Genomic DNA, 18,152 nt, shown 5'->3' with positions numbered 1-18,152 from the left:
ACCCTCTTCACATCAATCACACTGTTGACCAACTCTCCCCTCAAAACAATACCAACACAATTTCTCTTTCCATCAACTCCATAATAAAACAACTTGCATCCATCTCCAATGTTCTTGGCCTTGCTTCCTTTCCACCTCGTCTCCTGCACGCACAAAATGTCCAACTTTCTTCTTTCCATCATACCTTCTAACTCTCTTGCTCTGCCAGTCAATGTTCCCACATTCAGTGTTCCTAACCTCAATTCTAAGCTCCTTCCCTTCCATGTTTCATGCTCTTTCCTAACATGCCTCCTCCCTCTCTTTCTTCTTCTCCGTTTTGGTGCAACAGTAGCACACTTTCCACCGGCACCCTGTTGACCAACAGTACCAGAGGCGGTCGTTGTTAACCCGGGACCCGACCGATCCGGTGTGGTATGGTAATCCAGCCACTGGGGGTGCATAAGCGTACTCTTGGTGCTGGTCCCAAGCCCGGATAAATTGGAGAGGGTTGCGTCAGGAAGCGCATCCGGCGTAAAACTGTGCCAAATCTAACATGCAGAATGAAAAGAGGATGGACTCAATGATGGTGGTGAAAAAATGCACCATTATTGTCTTTGGCAGATTGAACTTATTCAACTGCCACAGGAAGAACATCCTTTGCTGTGCTTTCTTGGAGAGAGAGCAGATGTTCATCTCCCACTTGAGGTCCTGAGTGATCGTAGTGCCCAGGAAGCGGAAATATTCCACAGAGGTTACTGGGGAGTCAAACAGGGTGATCAGGGAGGGTGTGGCAGAACTCCTCCTGAAGTCTACAATCATCTCCACTGCCTTTAGAGCATTGAGCTCCAAGTTGTTCTGCCTGCACCAGGACACTAGATGGTCAACCTCCCATCTGTAGGCAGACTCATCCTCATCAGAGATTAGTCCAATGAGGGTGGTGTCATCTGTGAACTTCAGGAGCTTGACAGACTGATGACTGGAGGTGCAGCTGTTGGTGTACAGGGAGAAGAGGAGAAGAGAGAGGACAGCCTTGGGGAGATCTGGTGCTGATGGTTCGGTTGACAGAGACATATTTCCCCAGCTTCACATGATGCTTCCTGTCAGTGATCCACCTGCAGGTGGAATCAGGCATGCTCAGCTGGGAGAGTCTGTCCTGCAGAAGAGCCAGGATGATAGTGTTGAAGGCAGAGCTGAAGTCCATCAAGAGAATCCAAGCATAGAGTCCTGGGGAGTCCAGGTGCTGGTGGATGAAATGGAGAGCCATGTTGACATGGCTCACATTATTTTGATGTGAAATGTGTGTTATTGGTCAGATTATTGTGTCTGAACAGCACCAAGGTCTGCAATGATGTCAGACACACCCACACACACCCACAGCTGCATATCCAATGTGTATTTGGGATTAAAAGTTAGATTTAAAGCCATGATTTAAGTTAGTTTTATAGCTACATGTGATTTTAGGATTTAACCAGTCTCTTCAGTGTTGAATTTGAAATTGAAATGATTGAATGTTAGATTTAATGTTAGATTTAAAGCTGCATTAAGTGATTCATGTTAGTTTTATAGTTTTATAGATTTATATTAGCCTTATTGCTGCACAAGGTATTAAGACTTTTTATGATTTTAATATTTTAGAGCTTACATATACTATAACAGTGATTTTAAACTATTCCTGTGTAACCTGACCTTCATCCAGTGAAGAAGACACTTCTTTGTTAGACTAAACATAGTCTTTGTTTAATATGACATGATTGATCCAAGGTTTCACTCACACACACACATATAAAACCCCTGTGTACTCTCATCTCAGGGGGGACTTGCGAATAAAGATTGCGAACTGATTGTGGGGTTCCTTTCTTTTTCTGCGACTCACCCCCAGACGTCTGGGTGACACGAGGGGACTGACCTCGAGATGGTGAGGGCCGAGATGGAAAAAAACCCTAACAATTTGGTGGAGGCCTTGAAGCAGGCTGGCACATGGCATGTCTCCAGTGATATGTTGATGTCTGTGAACACCAGAGACCAGGGGCGATTTCTCAGAGACAACAAGGGAAGCCGAGCTTCCCCTAAAATTCTCTCCCCAAACTGCGGCGTCTACGACATTGAATTCTCATTAAAACAATAACTTGCATAACATAATATATGCCCAAGATTGTATTTATGTTCATAACTATCCTGTAACTTATTTGAGTGATGTCTGACGAACTTGCAGTTCGCTACGAGAATCACCTTTGCTGCCAGGCTGTAACCTTTCTTATTTCAATGGGCTCTATGGACTGGCAGCAGTGTTGCCAGATTGGGTGGTTTTAAGTGCATTTTGGCGGGTTTTGAACATATTTTGGGATGGAAAACGTCAGCAGTATCTGGCAACACTGACTGGCAGCCGGGTATCCGTTGCAGTCTACGAGACGGCTCTGAACAGCCAATTTCGGCTAGTTGTTATTGGTTAAAATCAACAAAATCGTCACTTCCAAGGAAGCCGGGCTTCTCTGGGACTAAACGAGACAGTGGGAGGGACAAGAAGCCGGGCTGAACTGAACGAACAACCGAAAGTCAGATTGTTTCTAAACAATCGGCCACAAGATCGGCCTTCAAGAAGCGAGAACACAGACGGGTAAGCTCCGACTCTCATTTGGATATAAAACAACACGTTGTTTACCTGAATTTAGATTAAACTTCTATTGTGTGTTTAAATTACCGGTATATTTGCTTCAGGAAGTGATTGTCTCAGCTCATCTGATTATTTAATCAGCCTTTTACGTTTTATCAGTGAAAATGCATGCATGTACATGTATGTTGCATAAGTTATAACACCTATCCTGTTTTAATGAGAGTCAACCCACAATCAACGAAGTCAAATCAGTTTTAGTTGAGCAAGTCGGTAATCGTATTTTTTACTTTCACCATAATTTTTTTATGAATGAATGAATGAACCCTTTATTGTCACTTAGTCACAAGTACCAGCGAAATTAGCCATCAACCCATCCGTACATATACACATACATACAACTGACACAGGGGGAGTAGACAGGACAGGAAGACAGGGATGAAAAATACAGAGTAACATGAGGGGAGGAGAAAGTTCTGAATAGCCACAGTCTGAGTGCCGACAGCTCTGCCCACCGCTTCAATCATGTCGGGCAGCTTTATGGGGCTTTGGACAGCTGTCACCGTTTTCTGATTTCCTCGATAAACCAGGGCAATGCCTAATCCAAAGTCAGTACTTTTAAGACCTCGGTCACGGTATTTCACGATACGGACCTCCCAGCTGGTAAATAGCATATATATATATATATATATATATATATATATATATATATATATATATATATATATATATATATATATATATATATATATATTATTCCCATTTATGAAGCATACAAGAGTCAAGGATGGAGATACTATCCACTCAGAAATTTATTTAACTCTCCTGTTACCTTCAAATTTACTAACATATTTTATCCTTGGGGACAATGACCCCAGCAATTTAAACTTCCAAAAAATTATTATAATTAAAATTGTTCCCCAAGTTTATTTGTCAGGTACTTTGTTTGTTTGTTGACTACCTAAATAGCCCTTTAAAGAAAACAACCACCACCACTCCCCCTTATACATCCAGAATACGTGTTACACAACTATGGAGAAATATGCAGATCACCATAAAATCTCACTGATTGACCTAAAATTGGAAAGAGATATCTTTTTGGTGTTTTAATGGCTTTATATTGTTTCTAAATAAATATTTTTGTTATCTATAACATTTGGAATGAAAAAAAAATCTGTGATAAAGAATAGTAACATGTATTATGTTTGGGGTCAGTTTGACCCCAGGAAAAGTACACACAATTTAAAAAATTTAGAAGGATTTTATTTGTAAAATAGAACATCATCATCATCATCATCATCAGAACATCAGTAGGGAATACATAACAGTTCTTTATTTACAAAAAACCTACGAAAAAGTATATTTGAGCATTGTGTCAGGGATTGTTCTATGCTACTCTAAGTACTACTGTATGTATACAAATATGTACATGTGATAGTAAAAAACAAAGTTACATACACTGTAAAAAATGTCCGTAGAATTAACAGTGAATTTATGTAAAATCATGACATAAAAAACCTGTAAATACAAAAACAATGAAGCAGTGTGTAATTTACATCAATATACTGTAAAACTCCTAACCAAATACCACTGTTAATTTAACAGTAAGAATATGTTGAATTGATCATATTTTTTTTGTAGAATTTACAAATTGTTGTAGTTTAAACACAGACAAACTGTAATACTAAAACAGAATGTGATAGTTAAAATTACATCATTGCCCTGTTAAAAATAATTTAAAAATGCCCACCGCCGTGGCTCAGTCGACTAAGGCATCATACCATGAATCCGGGGACCCGGGTTCGATTCTGACCTGAGGTCATTTCCCAATCCCTCCCTGTCTCTCTCTCCAGCTCATTTCCTGTCTCTGCACTGTCCTATCCAATAAAGGTGAAAAAAGCCCCCAAAAAAATTCTTAAAAAAAAATATATATATATATATCTGTCTAGTAGATCATTGCTTGTAACCATCATTTTGAATCATTGTTTATTGTACAATGAATATCCGTAAAATTAACAGTTATGTATTGATTATTGTACATTGAATACCTGTAAAATTGAACATTTTCAAACTGTTGTTTTTACAAGTGTTGATATACCTTACCGTAAAGCCATATACACTGTCACTGTATTTTTTACGGTGAAAAAATAGCAACCACAGCTGCCAGTTTTTCACTGTAAATTTGACAAGATTTTTTTTTTACAGTGTAGTCACTAAAATGAGTTAAACAGAATTTGAACAGACAGAATATGAGCAGCATTTTTCCTTCAGGCCACCAGAAGGTACATTCCAGCCTTTTGTCTGCACTACTGTATAGTTGTACATGATGTGCAGAGTGCGCATGCATGTTCCTTTCAGACATATTTCTTGCATTTCACACAAGTGTTGCTGGTCTTGGAGTCATTTCTGTTGGGACAGACCTGGCACCTGCCACATTTCCTGCCTGCAGTTTGAACCACTGGAGGAGTTGGGGTGTGTGTCTCTGTTTGGATGTCCCTCACAACAGTTGCAGCAGCTGTTGATGCTCTTGGAAGGCACTATCTTCTCTTGATATGAGGTTTCACCAATGCATAGCCCAGCTACTCCAGGAAAATCCTCCTTCGACTCAGTTTTCCGCTGTTCCAGTCCTTGTTTATTTCACTCCATATTACAAAGTCATTGTAGGCGCTCATCAATGATGTTGAAGAAAATTACAAGGGGTCAATGGGCAGTCATGCGTCAGCAGCTGTATGTGGCTGTGACCTTGTCCAGGTTATCAACCCCACCCTTTGTCTTGTTGTAGTCCAAGACCATTTGTGGTTTTCTGTCTTCTCTGGTGCTCATCAGCAGGACATTTTTCCCTTTCTTGGGGCAATAGGAGACGACAGTGGCTCTGTCAGTGAAGGCAAACATTGAAGATGTTACCTTCCTGTTCTTCATCACAAGCAGCTCAGAGGGAAGTTCTGGCTTGTTTTTTCTCACTGTCCCCAACATGGTAACCTTCCTTTTCAGCAGTTCTTCACCCAGGGCATACGATGTAAAAAAATTATCACATGTAATGTTATGACCATTCAGTCCTTCAGCCATGTCAAGTACCACCTTCCAGCCCTGATTTTTTTCAGGTGCTTCCCCAGGGTATTTACCAGTGTACACCTGCATATTCCAGGCATAGCTGGACTGTGCATCACATGCTACCCATATTTTGATACTGTATTTGGCCGGTTTGCTCGGCATGTACTGTCTGAAGGGACAGCGCCCACGAAATGCAACCAGACATTCATCCACAGTCACATGCAGGCCTGGATTGTAAAGAAAGGGTAATCGCTGAACCCACTTGTCCCATACATCCCATATTGCTGCGAGTTTGTCACGCTTTCGTCGGCCCTGCCTTGTTTCTCTGTCATCAAAGCATATGACATGGGAGAAAACATGGAATGTGTTTAGAGACATGGTGGCTGGAAATATTGCCCTTCCAGTGTCAGCAGCCCAAAGGCTTGCTGTTGCTTCGTCTTTTGACTTGTACACTCCTGCCAAAATGAGCAACCCAATGTAGGCTGCAAGTGGGTCACATCCAAGTCTTTCCAACTGTCCCCATGCACGTGCCTCCCCTCTAAATTTGTCATCTCAAGTATGTCCTTTTCGATTGATGGTGTTATGAAGAGCTCAAATGCTCATTTTATGTCTTGGACATGGCTGACAGCGTATTTGGTGGGGCCTGGAACCATTTTGATGACATTAGCAGCACTAAGTCTACCCTGTTGTTCAAGTGGGGAGACAGACCATAATAACTCTCCATTTTTGGAAGGTAGTGTGTTTGCTGGTGGTTGAGAGACAACAGGAGGGTCAACACTGAGGGTCTCATTCTCATCAGAGGAGGATGCCTCATAATCAGGGTCCTCCTCAACATCATCGTCTGTCTCAGACACATTCTCCTCTATGTCACTTTCATGGTCAAAGACATGTGACAACACCTCATTGACAGAAAACCTTTCCTTAGATGTCATTTTCAGTTGAGAGGGAGCAGAAAGAGAAAGCACACAGCACCAAGAGAAATTGTTTAGAAGGCTGCTGTGCAAGCTTTTATATGTTTGCTCCACCTCTTTGTTGTATGAAGTATCTGTAGCAGGTGGAATTACCTCTTGCTCCGCAGTTTCCTTGGGATCTGGCTGCATTGGGAGGGGCCAGTCCAATTAATCAATGGTGTGCGTCACGAGCCTATTTATGGTAGAGTGATTTTGAACTCTGGAGGTGTGACGACCCCCTCCCTTGCTGTTTCTTGTCACACCCCTTCCCGTTTACCTGTGGCCGGTAAGCACGCTTGTTTGGAACTCTATTACTCTGGCTAACTTTCGTTTGGTTTATTTGTGACTGGCTTTGGTTGCTTTTCAGTGTATCCACTGTTTGGCTTTCCCCCGGTCTTGTCCAGCTGTGCGTTTTGTGTGCAGCGACTTCCAAATGTTCTCTTGGCGTCTGTATTAAGCGCAGATGACCCATGGAATTCTGTGAGCCTCGCTGGGATTAGGCGAGGAGTTTTGGATCGTGTGGTATGTGTCCCTTCCCCTTTGAATTCATACTACTCTGAGTTTATTAAGCGTGGCGTTAATTGAGTATTTTGCGTGTTTTTTTAGGTGTTGCCGGTTTTGGTCCGGGTTTGCTGCTGTTCTTGCCAGCGCGTTTTTATTAAGTGCTGTTTTCTCTGATTGGTGCAGCTGCCTGCATGAGGAGGGCTGCGAAACCACCACAGCCCTTTAACACTAGTTTTAACTTTTGTAGTGTGTGTGTGTGTGAGACTGTTTGTGTGCCTGATCATCATTCATTTATAATCAATGTGTGTGTTTGGAGTGTGGTATGAGGGATATTTTCTGTTAAATTGGGTATTTTTGTTGATTTGCTTTAGTCCTGCTCAGGCTTCATCTGTTGGCAGGAGGCTCTTTTTCTATAGCTGTGGATAGCCAGTGGGCTATCTTATTGGGCCTGACTTATGTTAATGCCTTTTTTTTTTGTTTATTTGGTTTAATGCTCATGAGAGCTCATTTTATGTGAATGTGTGTGGCTAGTAACCAAGTCTGCCAACTTTTTCTGCCGTGGCAAGCAGCCTTTGGTTGCCGATTGTATGCCAGTACTGGTGGGAGGCTATTGCAAGCTGTGGATCATCAGTGGTCCACGTAGTTCTACTCCCTTAGTTTACATCGTGTGTGGTTGTGCATTTTAACTGGTTAGTTTGTGATCTAGCTGTGTTATTTCTTTGTTTGATTTTCTCTTTTCATACTTTTTTTTTTTTGTTTATTTACTTTTCAGGTACTGTGTGCCCAAGGCGGGGTGGCAGCTGATTCCTTAGGTGGTGGTGTTTTCCTATTGTCCGTGTGTGTTTTCACGTGTGCCTGTGTGGAATTCTCCTTTTGTTTTTTTGATTTTATTTGATTTATTTTGATTTGGTTTGTAGTGAGTGTGACACGTGGGCTTGCATGGTGTGCCTCTTTGGATCTCTTCTCCGTCTCCTGGTATCTTGCCCCCTGCTGGTAGGCCTCGGCCCTGTTAATATTGATTTTTTCCCTTACCCTTGCCCCACATGCATGTTGGTTAGTCCTTTGAAGTATGAATGAAAGTGATTGTGAAGTAAAGGAAATAATTATTTTGTAAATATTGTAACAAAATAAAAGCCTTTTTGTATTTTCATGACTTTGGTCTCTGTCTTTAGTCAAATGAACCTTGCGTGTCAACATAGTGAAGTGTTTTCTGGTTAATATTCCTGGGGTGAAAGTCCCCTGGTGGCGTAGTCAGTAATTGCTCTTTGGCTCTGTTCAAGGTCCAATTTAGTCAACGCTTCGCTTTTCTCCCCAAGGCCACATCAATATTTTTTGGCGGGAACCATATTTTCCCACCCCCACAGTGTAGGAAATATCAAATTTCTTGCAAGAATGATGTTTTCCCCTCCCCCATGTCATGTGAACTATCGGTGGTTCTCGCACTACTACAGTTATAGTTATGTTAGGGCCCTAAAGCCTTTGAAGATTATAAAATTGCATGTTATAGTGACCTCAGTATCATCCAAAACAAATGTGTGTAAAATGTTGATATTTCTTATGTTTTATACAGCTAAAACAGCCTGGGGTCAAATTGACCCCAAAGAACACCGATGCGTACAACATCTCATCTCATTATCTGTAGCTGCTTTATCCTGTTCTACAGGGTTGCAGGCAAGCTGGAGCCTATCCCAGCTGACTACGGGCGAAAGGCGGGGTTCACCCTGGACAAGTCGCCAGGTCACCACAGGGCTAACACATAGACACAGACAACCATTCACACTCACATTCACACCTACGGTCAATTTAGAGTCACCAGTTAACCTAACCTGCATGTCTTTGGACTGTGGGGGAAACCGGAGCACCTGGAGGAAACCCACGTGGACACGGGGAGAACATGCGAACTCCACACAGAAAGGCCCTCGCCGGCCACGGGGCTCGAACCCGGACCTTCTTGCTGTGAGGCAACAGCGCTAACCACTACACCACCGTGCTGCCCTGCATACAACATGTGTACAGGAAATTGAAAACATCATATTAGCCGGCGACACGGTGGTGTAGTGGTTAGCGCTGTCGCCTCACAGCAAGAAGGTCCTGGGTTCGAGCCCCGTGGCCAGCGAGGGCCTTTCTGTGCGGAGTTTGCATGTTCTCCCCGTGTCCGCGTGGGTTTCCTCCGGGTGCTCCGGTTTCCCCCACAGTCCAAAGACATGCAGGTTAGGTTAACTGGTGACTCTAAATTGAGCGTAGGTGTGAATGGTTGTCTGTGTCTATGTGTCAGCCCTGTGATGACCTGGCGACTTGTCCAGGGTGTACCCCGCCTTTCGCCCGTAGTCAGCTGGGATAGGCTCCAGCTTGCCTGCGACCCTGTAGAAGGATAAAGCGGCTACAGATAATGAGATGAGATCAGGAAATATTACAAAAAAAAAAAAAATCTTTGGAAACCTGCTGATCTGCCATGTCATGTTCAGTATAAATGCATTTACTTCGATAAATGCCGCTAGTGAGGTACACTGAACATTATACATACCCGAAAGAGAACCCTTCATAGTTTGGGTGTTTTATCAGTCCGACAGGCTTGTTCGGCGGCCAAGTGCTTTGGTATGTCGAGAGACAAAGGCCGAAGAATGCTTCTTTGTTTTACAGGCTTTGGAATATCGGTAGTTTCAGACAATGAACAGTGTTGATTGTTATAATCATCTATAACTGAAGGCCTTTCCGCAGACCATGGAAATATTGCTGGGTCACAGTTTAAAAACATGTTTTTCCCACCAGAGAAATGTAAGCTACAAACACTTGTCCATTTCGATTCAGTTCGAAGATTTTTGTTATGGATTAAACTTGTCCATTTCTTTCTTCTCATCGACTGGCAGCTGATAAAAGCTCAGATTAGGTGTTCTCTTTGTAGGCTCCAGCTTGCCTGTGACCCTGTAGAACAGGATAAAGCGGCTAGAGATGATGAGATGAGATCATCTCATCTCATTATCTCTAGCCGCTTTATCCTTCTACAGGGTCGCTGGCAAGCTGGAGCCTATCCCAGCTGACTACGGGCGAAAGGCGGGGTACACCCTGGACAAGTCGCCAGGTCATCACAGGGCTGACACATAGACACAGACAACCATTCACACTCACATTCACACCTACGGTCAATTTAGAGTCACCAGTTAACCTAACCTGCATGTCTTTGGACTGTGGGGGAAACCGGAGCACCCGGAGGAAACCCACGCGGACACGGGGAGAACATGCAAACTCCGCACAGAAAGGCCCTTGCCGGCCACGGGGCTCAAACCCGGACCTTCTTGCTGTGAGGCGACAGTGCTAACCACTACACCACCGTGCCGCCCGAGATGAGATCATATTAATTTTAAATTATTTTAATTAAATGTTATATATTTTTCCAGATCAAATAGAGGAAAAATATGGACTCAACAGTTAGTACTTTGCTGATCCTTAATTTAATTTGTTTGAGGTATGTTTCAAAAAGCCAGAATGTTCAGCGATTAAAGAGAAATTTTGTTCCAGGTCTGTGATTTGTTGATTTGCTACAAAGTAAAAAAGCTGGGTGAACATCCTCAAAGTGTGATTTCCATAATTTTTCCCAGGAGTTGTAGTAACGGGCTCACAGTGCTGCATTGTCTGTCCACATTTTCTGGCATTAGTCTGTTCACAGTCTGAATCAAAAAACATTACGCAGTAAAGTACATTGTCTCAGTGTTAGATCACTAGACTAGACTAGCCAGCGAGAGCAGATGGAGGTAAAATTTAGAGAAATTAAAAACCTACTGCTGGGGAATTGCACAACTGTTATTTTAAACATGTTTAGGTTTCCTGAACAAAACATTGCTGGGGTTCAGTCACGTGACTTTTCTTAGCGGTTTTACCAGAAGTGAAATAGTTGGTGGTCTAAACGGCTACCGTAGTGCAAACAACTAACGATAACTTATCAGAGTATGCTCGTAATCTAAAAGTCACTGCTCACTTTAGATATATTCAGAAGATTGCTATGTGCAATGGAATCGACCCCTACAGTCTGGGAAAGAAGGATTTGTCATATGATCTCGAAAACTACCCTTCAGTCAAGTTCCCCGACATCTCAAACTATCTGGTGTTGCAGACGTCCTTCTACACCGCAAAACAGATGAAAGCGTGGAAGAGTATGGAGGCTTACAACTTTTTTGTATGTGGCTGGTAAAGGACCTCGGGATCAGGTCGCTGCCAAATGAATCCTGTATTGTTTTTGCCCGTGTAAGTATGTTTTTTAAAGTTTTTCGTTCGCGTCTTTACAACGAAACGCTGCAAACTGAAGTGTAAACAAACAACAGTTCGCTTGATTCTCACTTGTGTTTGCTTTTATCTCTCAGGTAAATCATTCAAAAAGATCCTCAAAAACCGCTTTAAAGACCTGGATCTGAGTTAAACAAGACGGAGAAGTGATCACGGCATATCGTAACTGTATGGTTGGGTAAGAATTTTGTTGCAACTTTCATGCATATGGACTTTATGAGGCATGAGGAGTAAACAAACAGATGGGGACTTTAACACTTTGTGAAAAAAAAGTACTGTAAAATAACGACACATAGCAAGAAAAGTACTTGGAAAACACTAACATACAGGGCTCGAAATTCTTTTTTTTTTTTCACCAGCCAGCCGGACTAGTTACCTTCCAAAGTAACTAGCCAAACAGAAAATCAACTAGCCAAAATTTGTTCATGTATGAATTTTAGTTCTGTCAAAAATAACGCAAAAGAGAGTTGTTACCAGTGTTCATGACTAATATGCGTTTATTTCAAGACCCGGGTATTTTGATACTGTTGTTAAATACATAAATGAGAACAACACAGAGCACCATAATATAATATCAACAAATAATAATATATTGGAAAACTTGGCAACTTGGTGTATGAGTATTGAAAACAAATATACTGACTATCATTCAAGTTCAAGTCAGCTTTATTGTCAGTTTCTTCATATGCACAGGCCATACAAGGAAATTGAAATTACGTTTCTCTCTACCCCATGTAACGACATAGACAAACATAGGACTGACCTTAACAAGACAAACATTAAAGCACAAGACAGGACCAATAACAGTGTAACAAGCAATAAGTAATAATAAAGTAATGATTAAAAAAAAATTGAGACATTTAACATTTAGAAAAATAATCTAGGCTAAAGACAGGAAGATAAGAACAAGACTAGTATACAAGACACACAGTACGGTACAGCACAGTCCAGGGCAGTCCAGTTAAGGTTATCACAGTAGCAGCATTATGTAGAATAATGTGTTAAATAATAATGTGTTAATAATGTGTAGCAGCATTCAGAAGCAGCATATGGTAAGTTGTTATATTGCAGGGCCCAAGGCAGTTCTTATGAGATAGTTCAGGTAAGGTGCAAAGTCACATGTGTAGTTCCATAGAGAAGTCTTTTCCGTGGAGGGCAGCAGCAACAAGAAACAGTGTATGGTGTGTAAAAATCATGACTATAGCACCCAAAATATGTCCAACATGCTTTCTGTATTTAACCATTTATGAGAGAGAAAGCATTAGGAGCTTCATATCGACTAGGAATCAACTTGAAAAAAATGAATTATTCCATAAAAATCGTATCACAGCCAAGGCCTACCCTGCTCCCACGTTTGCTTATAAGTCCTTTGTCGTTTCTCCTCTTCAGACCGAGGTCGCTTTGTCCCCGTCTCTGGCGGTTTCTGTACACCTTTCAGAAAATTCCACATCGCAACGTAGCTTTGGCAGATGTAGATGTAAACAACAACAAAAACACGTGTTTAAATGGGTGATAATGTGGCTACATCTATTGAATTTGATAACGTGATGTGGCAGCGGGGGCGTGGCCAAGCATCGGTCTGTGAATGGAGGGTGGAGTCAGGGAAGGTAAGTGGTGGAATCATTGCACCTGATGGGGATTAACCTGTGTTTGTGTATCTTCCCCAGTGACCGCGCCCTTTAAAAGGAGAGGAGAGCAGAGAAAGGGAGCTCTCTCTCTCTCCCCAACCAGAACACGTGTGTGTGTGTGTGCGCGCGCGCGGCTGGGAAGTGATAAAAGGCTGAAAAGCTAGCAATAAATAGTTCATTGAGAACTCAGTTCTGGCCTGCCGTGCTTCTGTGCTCCACCCACCTGGTCCAATACTACATGTGATTACCGCGATATTCAACGAGATGCGTTATATGCATGCGCAGTAGTGAAAAAACCGACAGCCTGACTCGTACATGATATGATTCGGAATTCTTTGGTAGTTTCCGTCCTGCTGATAAACACATCGATTAACACAGACACAGCACACACTTTTAATATGTGGCGGCTTTAGTTGACGGTGTGTCTGAATCTTCGCTTCATATATATTTTTTATTTTCAACTAGCGGCTGGCTAGTGACAGGAATTACCCGCCAAATGAAAAATTAAGTCGCTTCGGGCAACCGGACCACCACGAATTTCGAGCCCTGAACATAGCTGAGAGGGATATACAAACCTTTCACAAAGTGATCACTGCAAACTCGAGCACGCTTTGACTCGGCTTCCTTCAGTTTCAGTCAGAGGTTCAAAAGCCACCTTTCTCCATGTCTTTTTGTGAAATCCTGTGTTCGTTCAACCTTTTAAAAAAAAAAAGTTCACAGGGAACCCTGAAGAAACTTTTATAAGTTTCATGGCTTGATCAATTTGAATAACCTAAAACAACGCACGTGCAAGGCATTTTTCATGTGAGCAATGCACCTTCTCCATACAAACACGTTGTCAACTGAGCTTTGGTAAACCACCAGTGTTGCCAGATAGGAAATATGCAAGTATCGTACCAAAACCTCAAAATTATCGTTTTTTGTGAGAAAGTATCGTACACAAACAAAACGCATACAATATAGTTATTTTAGCTGTATTTTAATTTCCAAACAATATTACTTAAATTTTTAAACAGTAATTCGCAATATTCCCGTAGTAGAGGGAAAACTATGACACAAAGAGAGAGTAAATGCACAATTACCGTAAGACTAGAAAGATTTGAATTTCTCACAGCCACATTGTGCTCTGCCATGAAGCCTGCAAGCTTGATCTCTGCACTCTTCACAGCCTCGTCTAATTTTTGTTTTTCAGGTGGTTTTTGTAGGCAGTGTGCTATTGACTTCTGAGATGGTGCAAGATTTTTCTTTTTTTCTGAATGCTTCTTCGACTTTTCGTGGTTTCTCAAAACTGTGCTCTCTGCTACCATTTGAATGTTGCAACAACGGCAATATGCCTTAACATCATTTCCCGGCACAGGTTTTAGCCATCTGGAAAATTTAGGATCTTTCTCCCACTCTGTCCGGTAAGTCTGTGGCCTGTGCTTACTTTTCCGTTGCTCTTCGGATGCTGCCTTTCTCTTTGCTCCTTCACTTTCATCCTCCCCTTCGTTTTCTGAACTCATTTAGGCACTTTACTTTTTATGTCTCTTTGTCGACAGTTTCTCTCTTCTCGCTTAGCTGCTAGGCTCAAAAGTTGTGTGTGGTAATGATGCATACATTTCTATGGCTACGTGGTTACGTGTGTGCGTTCTGTGTATGTCTTTTGATGGCGCCTGAGTGGAAAGCCTGCGAAATGATTCTTGGGGGTCAGAGAGAGAAAGAGAGGGATGCGTGTTTGGACAACCAACTGAAAACTTTGAAATTATCATACATTTCAGATTTTTTCCCATTATTGATCGTACATCGTACAGAGGGCAAAATCATTGTACAAATACGACAATTATCGTACATCTGGCAACACTGTAAACCACCAGCTAAAATTTTGAATAACTAATAAGGTGGATGTGACGTCACGTGAAACCCAGCAATAGAGCAATGTGAGATCTTTAATGACTTTACACATAATTAACCATCTCGTATTTAAGATAAATCAACATAAAACTTTTATTCAGTTCACATGGGTTCCAGCTCATAAGGGGGTTGAGGGTAATGAGAAAGTGGATAAAATGGCCAAAGAGGCCATCAAGGCAAATGAGGTTGAGTTAGAAGTCCCATTAAGCAAGGCAGAAATTAAAGTAATAATTAAAGACAACATCAACAAAATGTGGCAGGAGAGATGGAATACAGAGGAGAAAGGAAGGCATCTATATAATTTACAAAAGGAGGTGGTGTTTAGAAGGGGTGGTGAACTGAAACGACAGGAGGAGGTTTGGTTGACGAGGCTGAGGATAGGACACACAAGTCTAAATAGTGGGTTGTATACAATAGGGAAACATCATTCTGGGCCTGTGCACACTGTGGAGAAGTAGAAAAGGTTGAGCATGTTCTTATACACTGTACACAGTATTCCAGTGAAAGAGAGAAGATGGGGAGAACGTTAAGAAAATCTGTAACTATAGACAACTTAAGTCAGTCATTCACACAATCAGCAGTAACAGCTCTAACACAGTATTTAAAGGACACTCAACTAGCAAATAGAATTTAGTTGTTTTTTTTTATAATCAGTCTGCAATGACTTGTTTATTTGTTTATCCTCGTGAAGGGTTTCACAGGAAGATCCTCGTATCCTCGTAATTGGTTTACGGGAAGATTTTTTTTTTGTTTGGTTATCCTCGTAATTGGTTTACGGGAAGATTTTGTTTGGTTATCCTCGTAATTGGTTTACGCGAAGATTTTTTGTTTGGTTATCTTCGTAATTGGTTTACGGGAAGATTTTTGTTTGGTTATCCTCGTAATTGGTTTACGGGAAGATTTTGTTTGGTTATCCTCGTAATTGGTTTACGGGAAGATTTTTGTTTGGTTATCCTTGTAATTGGTTTACGGGAAGATTTTTTGTTTGGTTATCCTCGTAATTGGTTTACGGGAAGATTTTTTGTTTGGTTATCCTCGTAATTGGTTTACGGGAAGATTTTTTGTTTGGTTATCCTCGTAATTGGTTTACGGGAAGATTTTTTGTTTGGTTATCCTCGTAATTGGATTGGGTGGCAGTCGAAGGCAGGGGCCTCGACGACCTGATCCCCGGACACAGCGGCTGGCTGTTGGGACATGGAATGTCACTTCGCTGGGGGGGAAGGAGCCTGAGCTTGTGCGGGAGGTTGAGAGGTACCGGCTAGAGATAGTCGGGCTCACCTCCATGCACAGCTTGGGCTCTGGAACCCAGCTCCTCGAGAGGGGCTGGACTTTCCACTTCTCTGGAGTCGCCCGTGGTGAGCGGCGGCGGGCTGGTGTGGGCTTCCTTATAGCTCCCCAGCTCAGCCGCCATGTGTTGGAGTTTACCCCAGTGAACGAGAGGGTCGCCTCTCTGCGCCTTCGGATTGGGGAGAGGGCTCTTGCTGTTGTTTGTGCCTACGGGCCAAATAGCAGTATAGAGTATCCAGCCTTCTTGGAGTCCCTGGGAGAGGTACTGAGGGGTGCTCAGACTGGGGACTCCATTGTGCTACTGGGGGACTTCAATGCTCACGTGGGCGATGACAGTGACACCTGGAGGGGCGTGGTTGGGAGGAACGGCCTCCCTGATCTGAACCCAAGTGGTGTTTTGTTATTGGACTTCTGTGCTAGTCACAGTTTGTCCATAACGAACACCATGTTCGAGCATAGGGGTGTTCATAAGTGCACGTGGCACCAGGACACCTTAGGTCGGAGGTCGATGATCGACTTTGTAGTCGTGTCATCTGATCTCCGACCCTATGTCTTGGACACTCGGGTGAAGAGAGGGGCTGAGTTGTCAACTGATCACCACCTGGTGGTGAGTTGGATCCGCTGGCGGAGGAGGAAGCTGGACAGACCTGGCAGGCCCAAACGTATGGTGAGGGTCTGCTGGGAACGTCTGGCCGAGCACTCTGTTGGGGAGCTCTTTAACTCCCACCTCCGGGAGAGCTTTTCCCAGCTTCCGAGGGAGGCGGGGGACATTGAGTCTGAGTGGACCATGTTCTCTTCCTCCATTGTGGATGCAGCTGTTCGGAGCTGTGGCCGCAAGGTCTCCGGTGCCTGTCGTGGCGGCAATCCCCGAACCCGGTGGTGGACACCGGAAGTAAGGGATGCCGTCAAGCTGAAGAAGGAGTCCTATCGGGCCATGTTGACCTCCGGGACTCCTGAGGCAGCCGACGGGTATCGGCAGGCCAGGCGTGCTGCAGCTCGGGCAGTTGCGGAGGCAAAAACTCGGAACTGGGAGGAGTTCGGGGAGGCCATGGAGAAGGACTATCGGTCGGCCTCGAAGAAATTCTGGCAAACCGTCCGGCGCCTCAGGAGGGGGAAGCAGTACTCTGCCAACACTGTTTACAGTGCGGGTGGGGAGCTGTTGACCTCGACTGGGGACATTGTCGGGCGGTGGAAGGAATACTTTGAGGATCTCCTCAATCCCACCGTCATGTCTTCCACTGAGGAGACTGAGGCTGATGACTCAGAGGTGGACTCGTCCATTACCCAAGCCGAAGTCACTGAGGTGGTTTGCAAGCTCCTCGGTGGCAAGGCACCAGGGGTGGATGAGATCCGCCCTGAGTATCTCAAGTCTCTGGATGTTGTGGGGCTGTCTTGGTTGACACGCCTCTGCAACATCGCGTGGCGGTCGGGGACAGTGCCTCTGGAGTGGCAGACTGGGGTGGTGGTCCCTCTTTTTAAGAAAGGGGACCGGAGAGTGTGCTCCAATTATAGGGGAATCACACTTCTCAGCCTCCCAGGGAAAGTTTACTCCAGGGTACTGGAGAGGAGAATTCGACCAATAGTCGAACCTCGGATCCAGGAGGAACAATGCGGTTTTCGTCCTGGTCGCGGAACACTGGACCAGCTCTATACCCTTCATAGGGTGCTCGAGGGTTCATGGGAGTTTGCCCAACCAGTCCACATGTGCTTTGTGGATCTGGAGAAGGCATTCGACCGTGTCCCCCGTGGTATTCTTTGGGGGGTGCTTCGGGAGTATGGGGTTCGGGGCTCTTTGCTAAGGGCTGTCCGGTCCCTGTATGAACGGAGCAGGAGTCTGGTTCGCATTGCCGGCAGTAAGTCAGACCTGTTCCCAGTGCATGTTGGACTCCGTCAGGGCTGCCCTTTGTCACCGGTTCTGTTCATAATTTTTATGGACAGAATTTCTAGGCGCAGCCAGGGGCCGGAAGGAATCCTGTT

This window comes from Neoarius graeffei, chromosome 1 (genome assembly GCF_027579695.1).
Source record: "Neoarius graeffei isolate fNeoGra1 chromosome 1, fNeoGra1.pri, whole genome shotgun sequence".
In the NCBI taxonomy this organism is placed as follows: domain Eukaryota; kingdom Metazoa; phylum Chordata; class Actinopteri; order Siluriformes; family Ariidae; genus Neoarius; species Neoarius graeffei.
The sequence above is the reverse complement of the archived record's forward strand: the minus strand, read 5'-3'. Positions refer to the sequence as shown.